The following is a 13,924-nucleotide window of genomic DNA, read 5'->3' on the forward strand; positions in this document are numbered from 1 at the left end:
GGGGTTTTTCCCCATGTACTGGATGGGTGAGAATATGGCTGAATAAGTACCTTTAGCAAGAGAGGAAATAGAAAAGGCACTTCACGGGGGAGAAGGGTGTTTATCTAAAGGGAGAAGGAAGGTTACATTATGCAGGTGTGCCTGGATGGTATAGTAAAGAGGATTAAGGAGACTAGTGGCCAAATGCTTGAGCCTTCCTCCATCTCCCCCTCTCCCAGAAAAGGCTCTACATCAACTCCATGGCCAAAATTTCCAGGTAAGTAAGAACTTCTAATTCTATTATTCTGTGACTTTTCCCCTACCCAAATCCAAGCATTTGCCTTTGGGGCAGAGGGGTTTCCAACCTCCATCTTTGCACCATTTCATGCTCCTATGCCTCTTCTAATCCTAGGAATATTTCCTTTTCTCACCACTTAACCTTTCTTTCCTCTCCCTTCCTCTCCTCTTCCATTCTCTCCCAATCTTCCACCCTATCCTCTTTCTGGTTTTCTCCCCATAGGGTGTTTAAGAAGACCTGCTCCAATGGGAAGATGAGAGAAAAGAGGGCAAAAGGGATAGTTGGGTACATCCTTCAAGGCTTCAGTGCTTTGGGTTGAAGGATTCAGATGACTATGTTAAAAAATGATTATGGGAATAACATGGGAGGTTGTTCCACAACAACTTTCCAGCTACCTGGGGAAATGGGACTTCATGGACCATGTGAGTCCAAAAAGGGAAAGAGCCTGGGGAGAAGGAAATGGGAGCCAGGGAGTGAAAGAAAGCCAAGAAAGGACAGTGCACACGAGAAGGGCAATTAGAGGGGGAAATGAGAGGAACCATTTCACATATCCACTTCTACTTCACGGTGTGAGAGCTTTTCCTGACCAGGTATGCCTTTGCTCCTACTCTCCACAGATAGTGTAGTCCTTGTTGACCCTGATTATTTAAAAGGTCTAAAGCCGTGGTCGGCAAACTGTGGGCTCGCAAGCCACATGCTGCTCTTTGGCCCTTGAGTGTGGCTCTTCCACAAAATACCACGGCCTGGGCGAGTCTATTTTGAAGAAGTGGCGTTAGAAGAAGTTTAAGTTTAAAAAATTTGGCTCTCAAAAGAAATTTCAATCGTTGTACTGTTGATATTTGGCTCTGTTGACTAATGAGTTTGCCGACCACTGGTCTAAAGCAAGCATGTTAAACTCACACCTGGCAGGCCACAAGTTTGACATGCTTGTTCTAAAGAGTAAGAAAAAATCCTGTTGGTCTTTGTGTCAAGGGCCTCAAACTGAAATGTCACACATGCCAGACAAGTAACCTGAATGAGTGGACTAGACAAGTGGACCAGAGGGATATAAGAAAGCCAAATTAGTGCTGGGAACTATGAATGCCTTGTCTGGTGGGGGCTAACAACTGGGAATTCCAGCCCAGTGGGGCCAAATTTTCTGATTGTTAAAGAGGAACAGGAAATGAAGCTCAGAATAAGACTTTTAGAGGCCCAAAATCTGAAAAGATTATGGTGCCACTTCCCCAAATAATATTTAAAAATAGATATAGTTTTAAAGCAAAAATAAAATGTTATTTTTCAAAATTACACACAACTTACATGCATGCTGAAATTTAAATAGTTTCTAAAATTTCTGATTTTCTCCATTACTGTTGGTGGTGCCCCTGCTTCACTGCTTATCAGAACATGGGTTTAGACAGCCTATGGAAAGATCCAATATGTCAGAAATCCATCTTTTATGCAAATTTCCTGATTTTCAAATGTTGGCAGGTAATTAAAAGATTTTTAAAGGCCTGGACACATTTTTAAAAACTGTATTTTTCTATAAGCTGGCTGTGACCCTAAGGTTGCCATTTTGAAACCTGTGGTATATGTCTTTCCATCTCTCCTTTTGTGTTGGGAAACCTCCTATCTTTTCCATTAAAAAAAATCCCAAACAAAGAAATAAACAAAACAATAGCCACAGTAAATAACAGCAAGAAACATTACTTTGGCCACAGTACTAGAAATCAAAATTACACTGAAATATTTTTTCACTGCTTTTTATTTTCTTTTAATTCTTACTCTGTGATCTTATTTGATTGAAAATTCTATTTGATTTTGAAAAAGGCTCAGAACAGCCCTAGCCGGCTTGGTTCAGTGGATAGAGTCTCAGCCTGCGGTCCCAGGTTCGATTCTGGCCAAGGGCGCATGCCTGGTGTTGCAGGCTTCATCCCCACTAGGGGGCGTGCAGGAGGCAGCCAATCAATGATTCTTTCTCATCATTGATGTTTCTATCTCTCTCCATCTCCCTTGCTCTCTGAAATTAATAAAGAAATATACTTTTTTAAAAAACAGAAGGCTCAGAACAGATTAATGAATAGTAATTCAGATGTAACCTTTAGATATTGTATAATAAAACAGTCTTAATCTGTCAGATTAAGCAGTATGAATAAGCAGACCAGCCAGTTTTAAATATCAGAGAAATATTGGGGTGTAGCCAGTAAATTAAGCAACTTATTTAAGATTCTCAATTGCTCTTTATTTCTAAAGCTTAAGTCATTTTTCGCATTCCTACAAAATCTTCAGAATAACATACAGAAAGAAACCTTTAGTTTAAAAAATGCATGTTGGTCCAGGAATATATTTTTCCTTTTATTCTCATCATCTATATGTCCCTTAGTAGAGTTTGATATTGTTATTCACTTAAGTTGTGTACATTTCTTAAGTGAATTCCTTAGCTATTTTGTTTTGTTACTTTTATGAAGATAACTTATTTGCATCACATTTTATAAAATGTTTTTCTTCTATCAAGGTGCATTTGTTGATGTAAAATATGCTTATTCTAGACCATTAAGTGATTAAAGGCCAGTTCTAGGGCAGTATATGTGGTTGTGTGAATGAAGTATTGTCTATTAAAAATCTATTTGGGATTTCTATTATTTCTTACAACTGTATGTGAAACTACAATGGCCTCAAAATAAAAAGTTTAATTTAAAAAAGGCAGTGAGAGAGAAGTCATAAATGCCTAAGTTGATCTTATGTTTAATTATAGAAACAAAGTTGAGAAACAAATGCAACAGTTATAAACAGAAGTTATTTCTGGAATATGATATATGATGGTGGAGTTTGAGTTATCTTTTTGTTTGTTTTTTCTCATTTTCACACAATTAATATGTATTATTAGTATAATAAACACAAATATAAATTAATAACTTTAGAGTAGATGTTGAATTTAAAAAAATAAAAACAAGATATGTCCTAGCACAAACAAAAGATGATTCTAAACTGCTTTGAGAGCCAATAAGATCTTGAGGGACAAAGCGATGCCCTCTCCACATGCAAACAGTGGGATTTAAGAACAAATCATCTGACTAATACCCTCACCTCAGGAAATACTAGATACCCTCTGACTCACCCCTTCTGATCTTTTTCTGTCTTATTCCTCATCTCTTTCATTCCCTCCCTCCCCCTGCTTCCTTCCAGCCACTTCTTTTCCTCTTCTCACATTCTCTATCTTTCCTTTTCCTTTGCCCCGTCTTTCCTTTTTTTTTCCTCTCTTCGTTCTCCCACTTTAATTGGCTGTAATTGAGAACCAAGGTGAATTTATTTGTGGTCAATTTTGAAAATTGTTCTTTATCTTAATTGCAGAAAGATTAGAAAGTACAGGTGAAGGAGAAAGACACTATAATCCTAAAACCCAGATAATCAAGATAATTACTAGTAATATTTTAGTTCATATTTATTCATATTCTCTGTGCAGAATATCTACATTTTTATTTAAAATGCTATTATAAATAATTTTTTCTAATCTTCTTTTGTCAATATATAAAAATCTATAATTTTTAAGTTGCCTAGTCCTGTATTATATGGTTTAGCCAGTCTTCAGTTGTTGGATATATAAACAACCCTGTAAAGTACATACTTGTATATATCTTATCATACTTGTCCAATTATTTCTTTTTTTTTTTTGGTATTTTTTAATAAAAAAAAAACACCTTACATTTTATATCAGTAGAACAAAGCTCAATAAACATTTTATTAAACAAGTGAGGTAAAGCATTATTAAAGCTAAAATTTAACTAATGGGAATAAAAATAGTTATTCTTTTTTGAATTTACTGACTGGTTGTTAGCAAACCCAAATCCTATATACACATGGGCAGAAGTAATGTGTTTAATTTATTAGCTTTCAAGACCAAGTCAATGGTGTGTAATCCCTTGAGTGAGCTTTGATAGTAATAGGAAACACTTAAAAAATCAAATTGTGAACCAGATAGATAGTGCAGTTTTTATTTTATTTTATTTATTTTTTTTTATTTTTTAATTTCTTTATTGATTAAGGTATTACATATTTGTCCTCATCCCCCCATTCCCATCCCAAACCACCCCCCACTCATGCCCCCACGCCCCTGTTGTCTGTGACCACTGGTTAGGCTTACATGCATGCATACAAGTCCTTTGGTTGATCTCTCCCTCTTACCCCCACCCTCCCCTACCTTCCCTCTGAGGTTTGACAGTCTGATCAATGCTTCCCTGTCTCCGGATCTGTTTTTGTTCATCAGTTTATGTTGTTCATTATTTCCCATAGATGAGTGAGATCATGTGATATTTATCTTTCTCTGACTGACTTATTTCACTTAGCATAATGCTCTCCAGTTCCATCCATGTTGTTGCAAATGATAGGAATTCCTTCATTTTAGCGCAGCATAGTATTCCATTGAATAGATGTACCACATTTTCTAATCCACTCATCTGCTTATGGGCACTTAGGCTGTTTCCAGATTTTAGCTATGGTAAATTGTGCTGCTGTTATGAACATAGGGGTGCATATATTCTTTCTGATTGGTGTTTCTAGTTTCTTGGGATATACTCCTAGAAGTGGGATCACTGGGTCAAATGGGAGTTCCATTTTTAGTTTTTTGAGGAAACTCCATACTATTCTCCACAGTGGCTGCACCAGTCTGCATTCCCACCAGCAGTGCACGAGGGCTCCTTTTTCTCCACATCCTCGCCAACACTTGTCCTTTGTTGATTTGTTGATGATAGCCATTCTGACAGGTGTGAGATGGTACCGCATTGTTGTTTTGATGTGCATATCTCCGATAATTAGTGACTTTGAGCATGTTTCCATATGTCTCTTGGCCTTCCTTCTGTCTTCTTTCAAAAAGTTTCTGTTTAGGTCCGTTGCCCATTTTTTGATGGGGTTGTTTATTTTCCTTTTGTTAAGCTGTATGAGTTCCCTATAAATGTTGGAGATTAAACCCGTATCGGTGATAACATTGGCAAATATGTTCTCCCATGTAGTGGGCTTTTTTGTTGTTTTGTTGATGGTTTCTTTTGCTGTGCAAAAGCTTTTTATTTTAATGTAGTCCCATTTGTTTATTTTCTCTTTATTTTCCATTGCCTTAGGAGCAGTATCAGTGAAGAAGTTCCTTCGGCATATGTCTGAGATTTTGCCGCCTGTGGATTCCTCTAGTATTTTTATGCTTTCCCATCTTATGTTTAAGTCTTTTAACCATTTTGAGTTTATTTTTTGTGTATGGTGTAAGTTGGTGTTCTAGTTTCATTTTTTTGCATGTATCTGTCCAATTTTCCCAACACCATTTATTGAAGAGACTGTCTTCACTCCATTGTATGTTCATGCCTCCTTTGTCGGATATTAATTGGGCATAGTGGTTTGGGTCGATTTCTGGGTTCTCTATTCTATTTCATTGATCTATATCTCTGTTCTTGTGCCAGTACCAGACTGTTTTGAGAACAGTGGCTTTGTAATACAGGTGGATATCTGGTATTGAGATCCTACCTACTTTGTTCTTCTTTCTCAGGGTTACTGCAGCTATTCAGGGTCTTTTTTTTATTCCAGATGAATTTTTGGAGAGTTCGTTCTAGGTCTGTGAAATATGCCGTTGGTATTTTAATGGGGAGTGCGTTGAACCTATAGATTGCTTTGGGTAGTATGGACATTTTGATGATGTTGATTCTACCAATCCATGAACACGGTATGTTCTTCCATCTGTTTATGTCTTCCTCTATCTCTTTTTTCAGTGTCCTGTAGTTTTTCGCATATAGGTCTTTTACCTCCTTAGTTAAGTTTATTCCTAGGTATCTTAATTTTTTTTTTTTGGTGCAATGGTAAATGGGATTGTTTTTTTAGTCTCTCTGTAAATTCACTATTGGTGTATAGAAATGCTTTAGATTTCTTTTTTTTTTTTCAATTTTTTTATTAAGGTATTATATGTGTACATATCTTACCATTGCCCTCCACCCCACTCCCATATATGCCCTCACCCCCTAGTTTTGCATCCATTGGTTATGTTTATATGCATGCATACAAGTCCTTTGGTTGATCTCTTATCTTCCCCACCTCTCCCTAACTTCCTGCTGTAATTTGACAGACTGTTTGATTCTTTACTGCCTCTGTATCTATCTTTTTGTTCAACAGTTTATAATGTTCTTTATTATCCATAAATGAGTGAGATCATATGGTAATTTTCTTTCATTGACTGGCTTATTTCACTCAGCATAATGTTCTCCAATTCCGTCCAGGTTGCTGCAAATGGTAAGAATTCCTTCTTTTTTATGGCAGCATAGTATTCCATTGTGTAGATGTACCACAGTTTTCTAATCCACTCATCTGCTGATGGGCACCTAGGCTGTTTCCAAATCTTAGCTATGGTGAATTGTGCTGCTATGAACATAGGGGTGCATATATCCTTTCTGATTGGTGTTTCTAGTTTCTTCGGATATATTCCCAGGAGTGGGATTTCTGGGTCAAATGGGAGTTCCATTTTCAGTTTTTTGAGGAAACTCCATACTGTTCTCCACAGTGGCTGCACCAGTCTGCATTCCCACCAGCAGTGCACGAGGGTTCCTTTTTCTCCACATCCTCGCAACACTTGTCGTTTGTTGATTTGTTGATGATAGCCATTCTGACAGGTGTGAGATGGTACCGCATTGTTGTTTTGATTTGCATCTCTCGGATAATTAGTGATGTTGAGCATGTTTTCATGTGTCTCTTGGCCTTCCTTCTGTCTTCTTTTGAAAAGATTCTATTTAGGTCCATTGCCCATTTTTTTATTGGATCATTTATCTTCCTTTTATTAAGTTGTATAAGCTGCCTGTAGATGTTGGAGATTAAACCTTTATCAGTGATGCCATTTGCAAATATGTTCTCCCATGCAGTAGGCCTTCTTGTTGTTTTGTTGATGGTTTCTTTTGCTGTGGAAAAGCTTTTTATTTTGATGTAGTCCCATTTGTTAATTTTCTCTTTAGCTTCCATTGCCCTAGGGGCAGTGTCAGTGAAGAATTTCTTTTGGCATATGTCTGAGATTTTGCTGCCTGTGGATTGCTCTAGTATTTTTATGGTTTCCCGTCTTATGTTTAAGTCCTGTATCCATTTTGAGTTTATTTTTGTGTATGGCGTAAGTTAGTGATCAAGCTTCATTTTTTTGCATGTATCTGTCCAATTTTCCCAACACCATTTATTGAAGAGACTGTCTTGACTCCATTGTATGTTCATGCCTCCTTTGTCAAATATTAATTGAACATAGTGGTTTGGGTCAATATCTGGATTCTCTATTCTGTTCCATTGATCTATATGTCTGTTCTTGTGCCAGTACCAGGCAGTTTTGAGAACAGTGGCTTTGTAATACAGCTTGAAATCTGGTATTGAGATCCCTCCTACTTTATTCTTCTTTCTCAGGATTGCTGTGGCTATTCGGGGTCTTTTTTTATTCCAGATGAATTTTTGGAGAGTTCTTTCAAGGTCTGTGAAATATGCCATTGGTATTTTAATGGGGAGTGCATTGAATCTATAGAATGCTTTGGGTAGTATGGACATTTTAATGATGTTGATTCTACCAATCCATGAACATGGTATGTTCTTCCATCTGTTTACGTCTTCCTCTATCTCTTTTTTCAGTGTCCTGTAGTTTTCCGTGTCATTTTCAGTTTTTTTGAGGAAACTCCATACTGTTCTCCACAGTGGCTGCACCAGTCTTAGAAATGCTATAGATTTCTTGGCGTTAATTTTGTATCCTGCTACCTTACCAAATTCATTTATTAATTCTAATAATTTTTTTGATAGAGTATTTAGGGTTTTCTATGTACAGTATCATGTCATCTGCGAATAAGGATAGTTTTACTTCTTTTCCGATTTGGATGCCTTTTATGTCTTCTTCTTGTCTGATAGCAATAGCTAGTACTTCCAGCACTATGTTGAACAGGAGTGGTGAGAGTGGGCATCGCTGTCTTGTTCCTGTTCTTAGGGGTTTAATTTTTTGCCCATTGAGTATGATGTTGGCTGTGGGTTTGTCATATACGGCTTTTATGATGATGAGGTATGATCCTTCTATTTTCACCTTGCTTAGCGTTTTTATCAAAAGTGGGTGTTGTGTTTTTTATTGTCATTAGTTTCCAAGATGTTTTTAATTTCTTCTTTTATCTCATTGGTAACCCAATCAATATTTAATAACATGCTATTCAACTTCCAAGTGTTTCAGTGTTTTTATTGTAGTTTATTTCTAATATTATGCCATTGTGGTCTGAGAAGATGCTTGGTATGATTTCAATCTTCTTGAATTTGGGGAGACTTTGCTTGTGACCCAATATGTGGTCTCTTTTTGAAAGTGTCCCATGTGCACTTGAGAAGAACGTATATTCCGCGGCTTTGGGTGAAATGTTCTGAAGATGTCAATTAAGTCCATCTGATCTAGTGAGTCATTTAGGATTGCTGTTTCTTTGCTGGTTTTTTTGTCTAGAGGATTTATCCAATGAAGTCATTGGTGTATTAAAGTCCCAAACTATGATTGTATTGTTGTCGATCTCTCCCTTGATATCTTCTAGGAGGTTGTGTTTTTTTTTTTCTGTGTTTGAGTGCTCCTGCATTGGGTGCATATATGTTTATCGGGTTATATCCTCTTGTTGTATAGGATCCCTTTAGCATTATGAAGTGGCCTTCTTTATCTCTTGTTATGGCCTTCACTTTGAGGTCTATTTTGTCAGATATAAGTACTGCTACCCCAGCTTTTTTTTTTTTTATCATTTCCATTTGCCTGAAAGATATTTTTTCATCCCTTCACTTTCAGTCTGTGTGAGTCCCTTGTTTTGAGGTGGTTCTCTTGTAGATAGCATATGTATGGGTCATGTTTTTTTATCCATTCATCCACTCAATGTCTTTTGATTGGAGCATTTAGTCCATTTACGTTTAAAGTTATTATTGAAAGATACTTGTTTGTAGCCATTTTTATTTTTTTGAGCCTGTGTTCCTTCTTACCTTTTTATTTCTTCTTTTTACAACTTTCCCTTTAGCATTTCTTGCATTGCTGGCTTGGTAGTGATAAACATCCTTAGCCTTTTTTTGTCTGTGAAGCTCCTGATTTCCCCTTCAATTTTGATTGATAGTCTTGCTGGATAGAGTATTCTTGCATACAGTCCCTTGCTTTGCATCACTTTGTATATCTCCTTCCATTCCCTTCTATCTTGTTGTGTTTCTGTTGAGAAATCATTTGATAATCTGATGGGGGTCCTTTCTAGGTAACTCTCTGTCTCTCTCTTGCAGCCTTTAAGATTCTCTCTTTGTTGTTAGCATTTGCCATTGTAATTATGGCATGTCTTGGTGTGGGTCTTTTGGGATTCATCTTGTTTGGGACTCTCTGTACTTGTGTAACTTTTTTCTTCCCCATATCAGGGAAGTTTTCTGTCATTATTTCTTCAAATAAATTTTCTAGTCCTTGCTGCTCATCTTGTCCTTCTGGCAGCCCTATTGTACGTATGTTATTTTGTTTTGCATTGTCCCAAAGCTCCCTTAGGCTCTCCTCCTGCTTTTTAATTTTTTTCTCTAGTTGCTGTTCAGATTGGGCTTGTTTTTGTACTTTATATTCTAATTCACTAATTCGGTCTTCTGCTTCTTCCAGTCTACTGCTGAAGCCTTCCATGGTGTTTTTGATTGTAGCTATATCATTTTTCATTTCTTCTTGATTTTTGCATAGGTTGTTGATTTTCTCGTCCATCCGGTGTATGAACTGTATGACCATTACTCTGAATTCTTTTTCTGTCATGTTGCATGCCTCCGTTTCACTTATTTCCCTTCTTGGCAATTCCTCCTTTTCTTTCCTCTGGGGATTGTTTTGTTGTCTCCCCATTCTGACTATCAGAGGGTTCAAATGTCAAGTTGCGGGGGCCTGGGCCTTGTGCAGTGGGAGTTTTGCACCCCCCAAGTGTCACTGAAGAGCTCTGACACCATGACATGCGGCTGCTATGGGATGGTAGGAGCCTCGCTTGCCCCGGGTCAGAGTCACAGGCGCTTAGTGTGGCCTCATTTGTGCACCTAGAATCTGGGGCCCTGCCTGCGTCACGTTGAAACAGAGAACCTGATGAGGTGTGCCAAAATTCAAAGTCCCCTAGTGTGTGTCAGGAGTCAGATGCTCCCTGTGTCTGCACTGAGAATCGAGTATCAGAGTCTCTGTTGCTTGGTGCTACCTCTCACCGAGAATCAGCGTCCCTGTGTGTGCATGCACCAAGAATTGGAGTTGCTGGCTCTTACTGTGAATGTCCTGGGAATCAGGGATCCCATGCGCATGCAATGAGAAAGAGTATAGTCACTGGTGCTCATTGCTGCCTCTTGCATGGAGATTCAGGGTGTCTGATCTGCTTGGGAGACCAGGTTGCACAGTCACACTGTGTTGGCAGGAGGTCCACTCTTGCCCTGTGGAAAACAGCCTCTGTGTGTGCTTGCCCTGAATCAAAGTCAGGTGGCACTGCCGCTCAGTGTGGGTGTGGGGTCTGGTCCCGCGGGTATGCACTGCAGTAAACAAACTCCCCGTGTCCATGCACCCAGGCTCAAATTCAGTGCTGCCCCTTTGTGTGTGCATGGGGTCTGGTCTTGGGGAACAAACTCCCTGAGTTCTCATGTTCAGGTTCAAATTCAGCGTAGCCTTTCTGCTTGGGTGCAGGGTCTGGGTCTTGGGAAACAAACTCCCCGGGTTCACGCCCCCAGGCTCAAATTCAGCACTGTCTCCCCACATGGGTGCGGGATTTGGTCGCGGAAAACAATCTCCCTAAGGTTACGTACCTAGGCTCAAATTTAGTACATCCTCCCTGCCTGGGCATGGAGCCTGGGTGAGGGAAACAAACTCTCTGGGTTCGCACGTCCAGGTTCAAATTCAGCACAGCCTCTCTGCTAGGGTGCAGGGATTGGTCGTGGGAAACAAACTCCCTGGGTTTGCACCCCCAGGCTCAAATTCAGCACTGTCTCCCCACGTGGGTGCAGGATCTGGTCGCGGAAAACTTCCCAAGGTCGAGCACCTATGCTCAAATTCAGCACAGCCTTCCTGCCTGGGCTAGGAGCCTAGTTGCAGGAAACAAATTCCCCTAGTTTGCACATCCAGGTTCAAATTCAGCGCTGTCTCCTTGCCCTGTGTGGGAGCAGGATCTGGTCACAGAAAACAGTCTCCCCAAGGATGCGCGCCTAGGGTCAAATTCAGCAAGGTCTCCCTGCCTGGGTGTGGAGCCTAGTTTCGGGAGACAAATTCCCCTATTTCGCACATCCAGGCTCAAATTCAGTGCTGTCTCCCTGGCCTGCATGGGTGCGGGTTCTGGTCGCAGCAAACAATCTCCCCGAAGATGCGCACTTAGGGTCAAATTCAGCAGTCTCCCTGCCTTGGCACGGACCCTGCTCGCGGGAAACAAACTTCCCATGTCCCACACCAAGGCTTAAAGTCAGGTAGAGCTACCACTGCTGTAAGTGTGCAGAAAGCCCTATTGTGCGGCTGGGGTCTGGCAGTTCCTATCCCCTGCCGCGGGGGCGGTGGGGAGGGGGATTGGCTTTGTGACTCACAGAAATCTGCAGCCGGGGTGCCTGGAGTCTTGGTGTCTGCAGCTGTGGTCGCAGGTCTTCTATCAGAGCGGCTGTAGGGTCCTGGCTTGCTCCCAAGACCAGACTGGGTGGTGGTGAGGCTAGGATCCTAGTCTCAAGCAGTTCTGTTCTTCAAGATGGTGTGGTCTCTGTGCTGCCGGTGTTCTCCCCGGAGTGTTTGCGGCGGCAGCTGGGTTTTGCCATCTAAGACTGCCCGGATTGGCAGCCCCTTGGAAGACCTGCAGGGTCTGACTGTCCCTATTTCACTCACACACACACCCACGCAGGTCCACACACTGCTCTATCGCTCCCTCACTCTCTCATACACTCTCCCTCCCTACCTTCCTGCCAGTCGCCATCTTTTCCCCCCAATTATTTCTTTAGACTAAATGCCTAGAAAAGGAATGAATGGTCAAAGGTCATTCATACATGTATTAAGCTTTCTATTGTCAAATTGCCCTCCAAAGTGGTATACCAATTAACTCTTCCTCCTGCAGTGTGTGAGGCTTCCCATTGCCCCAGTTCTTATAAACACAACCATTATCATTACTTTCAGTCTTTGTTGTGTATTTTGAATGTAGGTTCATTTTCCTTGTTCTTAATTTTAAAAGCAGATAATCTGGCTGTTCGATATTTTGTTTCTCTCAAAAATACTGAAATAAGTTGCTCTCTACTAGTGTGTGGCTGTCAGTAATTTTCTTTGGCTCAGGGCTCCTGATATAATTAATATTGCCCACCTCTGTTCTACAGCCTTCCTTTCCTCAATCTGTGTCACTATGTTGTTGGACAGTTATCCCTCTGCACCTCATCCCACACTCCACTAGTACATTGTAGCAGCTTCTATTTGCCACTAATCTTAGGTACCAACTGCAAAGTATGAGTTCACCTCTAACTGTTCCATTTCTGCCAATATTCCCATCATCATCATCATCATCCCCATCTATAATTACTTTATAATTTCCTATACATCAACTCCTCACAACTGTCCTATGAGTTAAGGTGGGGCACGCATAAGTCTGGGCTTTGGAGTCAGACAGGCCTGGCTTGAAATCCTGGGCCATCACTTAACTACTGTGAGCTCATTTTCTCTGCCTGTAAAGTGGAGATAATACTTCAGAGGAATTCTGTGAGGTCTAAATAACATACGTAGAATTCCTAGTGCAGTCCCATTATTGACAGGTGAAATAACAGGCTCAGAGAACTAGAGGGATTTATATAAGTCATATTCAAGCCCAGGTATTCTGACCCCAGAGAATTCTGTAATAAATACCAACTAGCTTTGCAGAGCATGGAGGGACCTGGAGAGTATTATGCTAAGGAAAATAAGCCAGTCAGAGAAAGACAAATACCATGTGATCTCACTTATATGTAGAATCTAATGAACAAAATAAACTGATGAACAAAGTAGGTCCAGAGGTATTGACTCATGGAACAGACTGACAGATCTCAGAGGAGGAGGGGTTGGGGGGACTGGAAGAGATTAACCAAAGAACTTGTATGCACATATACGGAGCCCTTGTTCACAGACAATAGTGTGGTAAAGGCCTGGGGTGGGGCATGGGCGGGGCAGAGGTGGGCCAATGGGGAGGAGAAATGGGGGTCATTTGTAATACTGTCAACAATAAAAATAATAATAAAATAATAAATTAAAAAGAGCTAATTTAATCTTACAGAGAAATAAAATATGACTTTTACATACACACACACACACATGCAAACACAATCACAGAAACAACTTAAGTCTCCCATGTGTAGTTCCCTGATCCCATTCCCCTTCCTCCCTCCCTCTTCCTTCTCTCTTCACCCCACCCCACTTCTGTCCACTAGCCCAAATTTGTTTGTTATTCCCATGATGTTTCTACATTCCTACTTCATATTTATATATCTTTGAGCAACTTTGGTATTGTTCTACATGCCTTTAAATTTTATAAACATAAACTTTTATAAGCATATCATTCTGCAGCTAGCTTGTTTTACTCATTATTTTTTGAGATTTAACCATATTAACACATGAAGTTCTAGTTCATTTATTTGAATCTCAGTTTAGTATTCCATTATATAAATATAGCACAACTGTATTACCCATTGACAGACATTTAAATTATTTCCAAT

This window comes from Eptesicus fuscus, chromosome 1, assembly GCF_027574615.1.
Source record: "Eptesicus fuscus isolate TK198812 chromosome 1, DD_ASM_mEF_20220401, whole genome shotgun sequence".
Lineage (NCBI taxonomy): Eukaryota > Metazoa > Chordata > Mammalia > Chiroptera > Vespertilionidae > Eptesicus > Eptesicus fuscus.